A 10,000-nucleotide genomic window follows, 5' to 3' on the forward strand; every position below is an offset into this window, starting at 1 on the left:
TTCATTGACCCTCTGTCGGAGATTGAGATAAGATGAACAGAAAGTCTGTATATTTCGACCACTATATGTGGTTCTCTTCAGCTGAAGAAAACCGCACATAGTGGTCGAAATATACAGATTTTCTATCTTATCTCATTCTCCGACAGTGGGTCAATAAGTCTTATTCTACAGCTGTGCTACTACATTAAATCTTCCTAACTGTATATTTAATCTTCCATGCTTAGGTGCTGGGGAAGGTGGGGGTGAGGGGGGTTGCGCAAAGGGAGTTGGGGGGGGGGGAAGGACGCATTAATGACACAATTCACAGATCTTTTTTTACCCACTATTACCACACGATACAAGAGGGCGGATCTGATTTCTCTCTACCTAAGACCTGAGTGAATGGACTTGACGACAGCCAGAATAGAATGATTAGTGCACTGGTGGCGTTAATAGAAACATACTTGCTGGCCCCGTATTTGCTTAGTCGTGGGCTCGAGTCCCGCACTCCTCTCAGAGTCTCAGCAGTGACTATGTGTTACCTGGCACCAGCAGACGCCAAAGCACATCATTGGGCAAAGATGACGTCTTCAGCCGCAGCTACTCAGCGCCTCCTGGCGTAGGCTCTATACCTCCTTCTGCCAGTTGGTAGGTCCTAGTGTAGTTCCCAAAATGAATCAAATCGCTTGGCAGGCTATGACATATACTACTGCGTTCAAATATTTATATTTGAGAAGGAAGTAGGCAAAAACTGGTTTACCAACAGCGATTAACGAACTGAGGAAAATATTTAATAATAATGTAGTGAACGCTGAAACAATTTATTGTTTTAAGATTAGATGACTAGTGTTATGGGACATGGAACTGCCTAGTGTAGGCCTGATGGTCTCTTGCAGTCTCCATTCTTATGTTCTTATGTTTCATGGCGGGGGGAGGGGAGGGGGTTGGTTGAAAAGGAAACGATGGGAAACTATGCAAGAGAATCTTTGGATAATTGGGATGGATGTCAGTCGACTGTGTATGTTGTGATAGTCAGTCTCTAGTGGGGTAAGGGGGAAGGAGGGGGGACAAGGGAGTGGGGGGAAGGGGGATGGTGTGGGAGAGGAGCTTCCTCAGAACTTGTTTTTGCAAGAGTCATCAACAGCTTTCTTGCGCGTCATCGTTTCTCTTCCTTCTTTCGAGTTTCCGTAATCGCAGTTTTCCTTTTGTCATCTACTCTCTCGCCATCTATTCTTCTCTCGCAGTTTTCAGATTATTTTTAATTTTCTTCTTTTTTTCTTCTTAGGCGTGTGATTGCAAACACTTTCACAATTTATCTGGAATTAATCGAGTGGGAATTAATTCTTCGTCTCTGCATAAAATGTTTACCATTTTTGTTTGCGATTAAGAACAAGCTATGCAGATCGGCTTCGTCGTCGTGCACTCCGGGTTGAACTGCCTTTGCTCATCAACGTCAGCCTTACGACCGGGAAGCATAAGGGCGGAATCCCTTTGACTGCACCGTATGACGCAAGCGATCATGGGGGGACTGTTGCGACATGACGTCAGCAGCATTTCCCGGCGCTTTTTTGTTCCCAAGTTTCTTATTTCCTTTTCTTCTGGCAGAATGTCGAAATAGCGGGAAAGCTGTGATGCTAAGTTAACACGACTCTTTGGGGGCGAAAAAGGCAACATAAACACGGTCCACATATTTATCGAATGAGATTTAAGGTCGGGGAAACAATCACGTCGTCGTCACATCGATAATCTTTCTGCCCAAGCAAGTTCGTGTCAACCTGAAATCGAAAACGCTTTTGGATCAAAAGTCGACTTCGCTTGTGTCATGTCTGGCCGGGTCAGGTCACGTGACCAAGGCAAGATGAACCCCCACTCCCACTCCCAACCCCAACTCCCGACCCCACACTCCAAGCAGCAACATTTTGGTGACACCGACGTAATCTGACATTAAGTTTCCAGTGGTGACAAGTGATGATAAAATTCACATCAATGTTGAACGGGAAATCTGCTCCCGGAAATTATTCTTTCAAGTCTAGTCCTGGAATGTACTAAACAGTCACCTCTCCTTGATCTCACAGTTCAATTTATGTAAAATGTATACGAACGCACACACACACACACACACACACACACACACACACACACACACACACACACACACACACACACACACACACACACACACACGACATCGCAGTGATAGCGTTCGTAACCGCTAATACAGCGGTCCGGGTTCGAATCCCGATCAGGGCTGAAATAATTTTAGTATTGCTGCGCTCCGAGTCATTACTCCAACTCTCGTGGGCGGGGAGTTGGGTGTGTGTGCATGTAAGGCCACAGTATTACCCATAGATCGGTCATACAGTATATGAGCTATGAGCTCTCTTCAGGGAGGGAAATAGCTGTCGATCACGAGTCCAACACGTGATCCAAGACCATGGTGAATCTCTCTCTCTCACACACACACACACACACACACACACACACACACACACACACACACACACACACACACACACACACACACACACACACACACACACACACACACACACACACACACACACACACTTCTCATGCTAGAAGAAAGAAGAGAGACGATATGATTTGCATTCGGAACTATGAAAGGTGCTAACGGAACTGATGCAGAAGCTCGCTTGAAATGTCAAAAACCTCAAGAAGTCTGAGTGTTTGAAACACACAAAGAAATAACTTTATACATTAATTTGTGGAATTAAACCCAACTTTGACCATTGGGATAAGCTTTTGAGCGTATACCAAAGATAACTGGTGTCTAAAAAAGCAAAAAGTATTACAAAGAGGAAGCATGCCGACAGGAGACCTTTTGGTCCATAACTAGGTCGGATGCGAAAAAAAATATAATAATGATGAATAAATAAATAAACAAATAAAAGTTATGATGATATGAATATTGATAAAATGATAATAATATAAGTAATAATAAAATTATAATAATATAAATAATATATAAAGATTACGAAAATAGAGAAAATGTTTGAAAAAGTAAAGAAAAAACTGTCATTCTGGATGAAGGAACCTCTAGATGGAAGAAAGATGGCAACTCTGTTCAAAAGGGAACACTACAACAGGAAAGTTTTAACGAGAGAATTTCCATAAGAATCGGTATTGGAACAAGCAATCTCCATCAAATATACAAACGACCTACCAAAAGGGGATATAAAACCAATTTGACGTGCATGCGAACGATGAGAACTTGTTGAAGATATTGAGAATAATGGCTCATTCATGGCTCTGCAAGAAGATTCAAACAAGAAACACGATTTGATCCTGAAATGTCAGATGGTATTCGATAACATTAAGTGCAGCGAGGTGGAATCCTGTATGGATTAAGAGGGAACACTCACCCGATAAGGAATCCATAAAGACTGAAATCCTTCAGAAGGTCAGTCAAAGAAGTCTTTACTTTGTTTAATTCACAAAACCATAAAGAAATTTCTTCAAGATTATTACAAACTTCTGGTGTTCGATAGATCAATTTCCCGAAAGGAGAAAGAAAATGCTTTAGAGAAATTTATATATTTTTCCATTGTTTAGCTTGACAAATTACAGTTGGCTTTCTTTAACCTGAAAAGAATCGTTTGGAGCCAGCAAAAGAAACTACCAAAAAAGGACGAAGTATTTTAGATAAAAACATAAGAATAGAGGAGACTGCAAGAGACCATAAGGCCTATACTAGACAGTTCCATGTCCCTTTCCACCTATCATTCCTATCCATAAAGTCATCTAACCTTCTCTTAAAACAACAAATAGTTTCAGCGCTAACTACATGGTTACTAAGTCTATTCCATTCGCCAATCACCCTATTGGCAAACCAGTCCTTGCCATATATTATTTGTTTTTCTTCTGTTATCATTTGTCTGTCTGATTTTCATTTATTATTAGTTATATGTCAATTTATTATTATTTACTATTTACCTGTTTGTTTATTATTTAACTATACCTATGCATTTATTTATGTATTTTATTTGTTATTTACATTATTATAGTTTTTATTTATTATTTTATTATTAATATGATTTTTTTTCGCATCCGACCTAGATATGGATCAAAAGGTCTCCTGTCGGCATGCTCCGCCTTTGTAATCCTTTGTAATCCTTTATATATATCCTTTGGTTTCTGGAAGGCGAACGGAATCCCTTAGCGTTGACCAGAAGTAAAGCTTTAAAGGCTTGAGAGAGGGATAACAGGAGCACTTAGGCGTGACATGTCACCCCCTCCGTGACCCGTCTTATCACCCGTGACACAGTAACCTTCCTGACACGTATATCACTTTCCAACGCACCTGGAGGCGCGTCATCCGTGACTTACTGCCCTCCCGCTACGTTCGGCAGAGCGCACGTGACACGACACTCGAGGATATGAGCAGACGTGACACTGTGTCACGTCAGTTTGTCGTTCCCCGCCCCCCCCCTCAGCACTTAACCGTAACAATTTTGTTACGGTGACGCTTCTGAAAACGAATAAAATCGTCTGGACAGAATAAAATGTGCATTGTGCTACTTCGCCGTGGACTAAAAAAGATTAATCAAGACAATTATGGTGATGTTACCAAGCTGAATAAAATCGTCTGGCGTCAACAGAAACAGTGGTTGAGGAGGTACCGTTCTTCGACAGGTTCTGTCGCCCGGTGTCGCACGGTGTCGTCCGGTGTCGCACGGTGTCGCACGGTGTCGCACGGTGTCGCACGGCGTCGCCCGGTGTCGCACGGTGTCGCACGGTGTCACCCAGTGCCGCCCAGTGTCGCCCGGTAGCAACAAAGAGGACACAGAAAACGTCGCAGAAGCACTTCGTACGGAACGAACAGACGGCGTCGTTCTGGGCGATTTCCTTCCGATGCCGAAGACTCTCACTGAGGAACGCTTCTTCCCTTGCTTGTGTCGAAACCGTTGTCACACCAACAACACGTGCCTGCCTGCGAAGTCCGCAAGAATGTTTCCCGAACTGCGCCTTATGTAACGGTCGTAAATAAACTCGGAACTAGTTCCGTGTCTTCTTTTTTTCACCTTTATTGTGTATATACTATTCATATTATTACATTTTTATTTCTTTTTATATATATCATTATTATATTTTTTCCGCATCCGACCTAGTTATGGACCAAAAGGTCTCCTGTCGGTATGCTTCGCCTTTGTAATCCTTTGTAATTCTTTGTAATATGTACACACACACACGCACACACACACACACACACACACACACACACACACACACACACACACACATACACACACACACACACCCATACCCCCCACATATGTGTATATATATTATATATATATAATATATATATATATATATAAATATATACATATTTATATATATATTTATATAGATATATTTACATATATATATATATATATATATATAGTTATATATATATATATATATATACAAGCGAAATACGCTTGAAGGGGATCACAGCAAGTGATCGAAATATAACGGAAATCGTTATTTCCTTTCTTTTCTTAGATCCAATCAACAGTGGGCTTTTGGTGTATTTATTAATGTGTTACGACATTACTGGACAGTGATATATATATTATATATATATATATATATATATATATATATATATATATATATATATATATTATATATATATATATATATATATACTCCTGTATATTCAAAGACAACTCAAGACAACTTCATTCAACAAAAGTACCTTAGAACAAAGAAATCCTTTATTAGATGACAAGGAGCTGAAAGGAATGGCATTATCATCATCATTGTTCTTCAATCAGAATAAAATCCATAAAATGGAAACCCTTTAACCTTTGGGCCATTTCGCGTAGATTCCGTCCTGAAACAGTCCAGGCGTCTTTCTTCAGCTGAGGGTCGGAGGACTGGTATGAACGGGTGGGGGGTCTCGCCCGGCCAGAAGCTTGTTCAGGCCGGGAACCTGAGAAGAACCGTTTGGCAGATGTCCCGTTCACAGTGGCTCGCTTCCGAGCTGAAGAAGAAGAAAAGAAAAAAGAAGAAGAAGAAGAAAAAAAAAAGAATGAGTTTGTCACGACAGAAGCACAAGGCTGTCCTCTGCAAAAAAAAAAAAAAAAAAAAAAAAAAAAAATCTCAAGACAGAATCATGAGGTCATATCCTTGTCTTGATAAGATCATTTGGCGTTAGCCAGAATGGAATATATAAAGAGGTGTCATCATCGAAGCTTATACGAGGCGGATTTAATCCCTTCCCGCTGTCAGGTCCTCTCTCTTTAGCTGAACAGAATCGCCCCGACGTTAGGCAGAACAAAAACATACAAGTTTATCGTTGCTGAGCAAAGGATTGACTACTACTCAGTCTTTCCCTCCATCCACTTGTCTACCCTCAATTCGTCCATCTTCCGCATCATCGACACCCCTTCCCTCTCCCTCCCCCTCTCCTCCCTCCCCTCCCTCCTCTCCCCCTGCCCCTCTCCCCCTCCTCTCCCTCCTCTCCCCCTCCCCCTCTCGCCCCTCTCCCCCGTCCCCATCCCCCTCTCCCTCCCACTCTACCCCTCCCCCTTCCCCTCCCCCTCAACCTCTCGCCCCTCTTCCCTCCCCCTCCCTATCTCCCCTCCCCCTATCCCCCTTCTCCCTTCTTTCCCCTCTTCCCCCTCCCCTCTTCCCCTCTTCCTCCTCTCCCCTCCCCCTCCCCTCCCCCTCCCCCCTCCCCCCCGGCACACAAATGCGATCGATTTCTCAATCCATGATCTGTCCACGAGGCTACGGGCGGCACGAGGACGTGAAAGTTCCCCCTCGTGGGTGTGCACGCGCCAAAGATGGGCGTGAACGAAGGAGCATTGTTACTGGATCGAGTTGGTGTGAGTGAAAAAAAGAGAGCGAGTGAGAGAGAGAGAGAGAGACAGAGAGAAAGAGAGAGAGAGAGAGAGAGAGAGAGAGAGAGAGAGAGCAAGAGAGAGAAAGAGAGATGGGAGTGAGAGAGAGAGAGAGAGAGAGAGAGAGAGAGAGAGAGAGAGAGAGAGAGAGAGAGAGAGAGAGAGAGAGAGAGAGAGAGAGAGAGAGAGAGAGAGAGAGAGAGAGAGAGAGAGAGAGAGAGAGAGAGAGAGAGAGAGAGAGAGAGAGAGAGAGAGCGAATGACAAAGAGAAAGAGAGATGGGAAGAGAGGGAGAGAAAGAGCGAATGATAGAGAGAGAGAGAGAGAGGGAAAGCGAATGACAGAGAGAGAGAGAGAGAGAGAGAGAGAGAGAGAGAGAGAGAGAGAGAGAGAGAGAGAGAGAGAGAGAGAGAGAGAGAGAGAGAGAGAGAGAGAGAGAGAGAGAGAGAGAGAGAGAGAGAGAGAGAGAGAGAGAGAGAGAGAGAGAGAGAGAGAGAAAGAGAGGGAGAGAGAGTGGGTGGAATATGACGTCACGAAGCCATTGACGCCTGACCGGTGCGTGAGCTCTCGTTCCCGGGGGAGGCACTGGAGGGAAGGGGGGAGGGGGGAGCATGACCCGCGGGCCACGAGGGGGGGGGGGAGGGGGGAGGTGTCGCCACCCGAGTCCGGGGTCACGGCATTAGGGGTCATTTGCTACTGACACACGGCTCCGAGTGAGGGGAGGGGAGGGGAGCGGAGAGGGGGGGAGGGGAAAGGGGGAGGGGAGGGGGAGAGAAGGGAAAGGGGAGACGAGGTGGGGAGAAAACTGTGACTGTAAAGATGGAGGAGACGGGGAGGGAGGGGGTGGGGGAGGGAGGGGGTGGGGGAGGGAGGGAGGGGGGAGGGGTGGGGGGAGAGCAAGAAACACAATATAAGAACCAGTGGGAATGGTGTATCATTACTGAATATATGTGATTCTTTATGTGTATGGTCATGTCCGCTTGATTATTATGTTTGTGTCTGTGATTCACCATGGTCTTGGATCACATGTTGCACTCGTGATCGACAGCTATTTCCCTCACGGAAGAGAGCTCAGAGCTCATATATGACCTATCTATGGGTAATGCTGTGACCTTACACACACACACACACACACACACACACACACACACACACACACACACACACACACACACACACACACACACACACACACACACACACACACACACACACACACACACAATTCCTCGCCCACGAGAGTTGGAGTAACGACCCACAGCGCAGCGGTACTGAAATTATTTCAGCCCAGGTCGGGATTCGAGCCCGGACCTGTGTGTGTGTGTGTGTGTGTGTGTGTGTGTGTGTGTGTGTGTGTGTGTGTGTGTGTGTGTGTGTGTGTGTGTGTGTGTGTGTGTGTGTGTGTGTGTGTGTGTGTGTGTGTGTGTGTGTGTGTGTGTGTGTGTGTGTGTTCATACGTGCGTGCCGCGATAGGGGCGTTGTAACTTTGCAATAAAACACGAGGGAACGGACTGACGTGGCTTCCTGTCTCTGGAAATTGTGTTTGCGGGTGAAGAGGTTATGAGCACATGTGCGTGCGTGTGTGTGTGTGTGTGTGTGTGTGTGTGTGTGTGTGTGTGTGTGTGTGTGTGTGTGTGTGTGTGTGTGTGTGTGTGTGTGCGTGTGTGTGTGCGTGCGTGTGTGTGTGTGTGTGTGTGTGTGTGTGTGTGTGTGTGTGTGTGTGTGCGTGTCTATGTGTACGTGCATGAATGTGTATATGTACAGGTTTATGTGTGTGCGTGTGTATGTGTGCGTGTGTGTATGTGCATGAATGTGTATATGTACAGGTTTATAGGTTTATATGTGTGTGTATGTGATGAATGTGGATATGCACAGGTCTATGGGTGTGTGTATGTGTGCGTGTGTGTATGCATGTGCATGAATGTGTGTATGTACAGGTTTATATATGTATGTATGTGCATGAATGTGTATATGTACAATTTTTTTGTGTGTGTATGTATGTGCATGAATGTGTATATGTACAGGTTTATATGTGTGAATTTGTGAATAGAGATTTAAATGTACTTATACATATACTGTACATCTACATATATGTATACACATACATACATATCCTAAGGAAGGAACCAAACACGCTAAACACGTTTGATTCGATATCACGGTTTTTTTTTCCTTCCGGCAGAAAGATAAGGCAAACCCTTCCCGTAAACCCATTAACGTTTTTTTCGGCAACCACGATTTACTCAGACGTTGCATTTCATCTCTCAATTACTCAGCTGAGGAAGGAAACTCAGATTTCTCATATTTTCTTGTGATTCCCACGATGTGAAATCTCACCTTTGGTCCTCCCCTCTCACCCGTGACCCTTTCAGGCCGAGGTTCGTATAGCTGAATAAAATCGCCTGGCGTTTGATAGAATAAAAACATATAAGTTTATCGTCACAGAGCAAAGGGTTGACATCTACTTGGCTACCCTCAATTCGTCAATCTTCCGTATCACTTGACACTCCCCCTTCCCGCTCTCTCCCTCTACCCCCTTCCCCCTACCCCTCCCCCTCTCCCTCGTCCCCCATCCCCCTCTCCCCCGTACCCATCCCCCTTCCCCCTTCCCCTCCCTCCGTCCCCCCCTCCCCCCGACACACAAAGCCTCGCCTGGGTTTGCAAACTGGGTTAGTTTTGTACCCATCTTCTGTGATTTTTTTTTTTGTACGAGTAATTCACGAATGGGATCACGTTGACCTCTGAATTTCATCTTAATTAATCACTTGTTGTACTTAAGGTTTTTCGTTAAGTTTGGTCTAAGACATTATCATAAGTGTTAATTGATAACAATGCCCTTATGTATGGGTTTCTGAGTAATTTGTGTATATGGCCATGCTTTATCTACAATCTTTACATTGGCTTTATATTGTCACATTACATTACATTATAATATTAAGTTACATCACATTATGGGTTTCTGAGTAATTTTTGTATATGGCCATCCTCTGTTCTCACTCTTTACATTGGCTTTATATTGTCACATTACAATACATTATCATGTTAAATTACATCACATTTTTGGGTTTACCCTTTCTGCATTTGGATCTAAGGCCCAATACTGGAAGCAAAAGGAAACTTACGTCAGGAGACGCTTAGCTCCGGATGAACCCGCCACCTTGGTCCCAT

The 10,000-nt window shown here is 44.3% G+C and overlaps 1 protein-coding gene across 1 annotated transcript in view; it reads left to right on the top strand.

The window, feature by feature from the left end:
* LOC143037707 (uncharacterized) overlaps nt 1-10,000 on the top strand; it is a 395,763-nt gene that overhangs the window by 375,426 nt on the left and 10,337 nt on the right. The window lies entirely within an intron of this gene.

The sequence above is a fragment of the Oratosquilla oratoria genome, chromosome 23 (assembly GCF_046742065.1).
Source record: "Oratosquilla oratoria isolate Oo_2021 chromosome 23, ASM4674206v1, whole genome shotgun sequence".
NCBI classification, from domain to species: Eukaryota; Metazoa; Arthropoda; class Malacostraca; order Stomatopoda; family Squillidae; genus Oratosquilla; species Oratosquilla oratoria.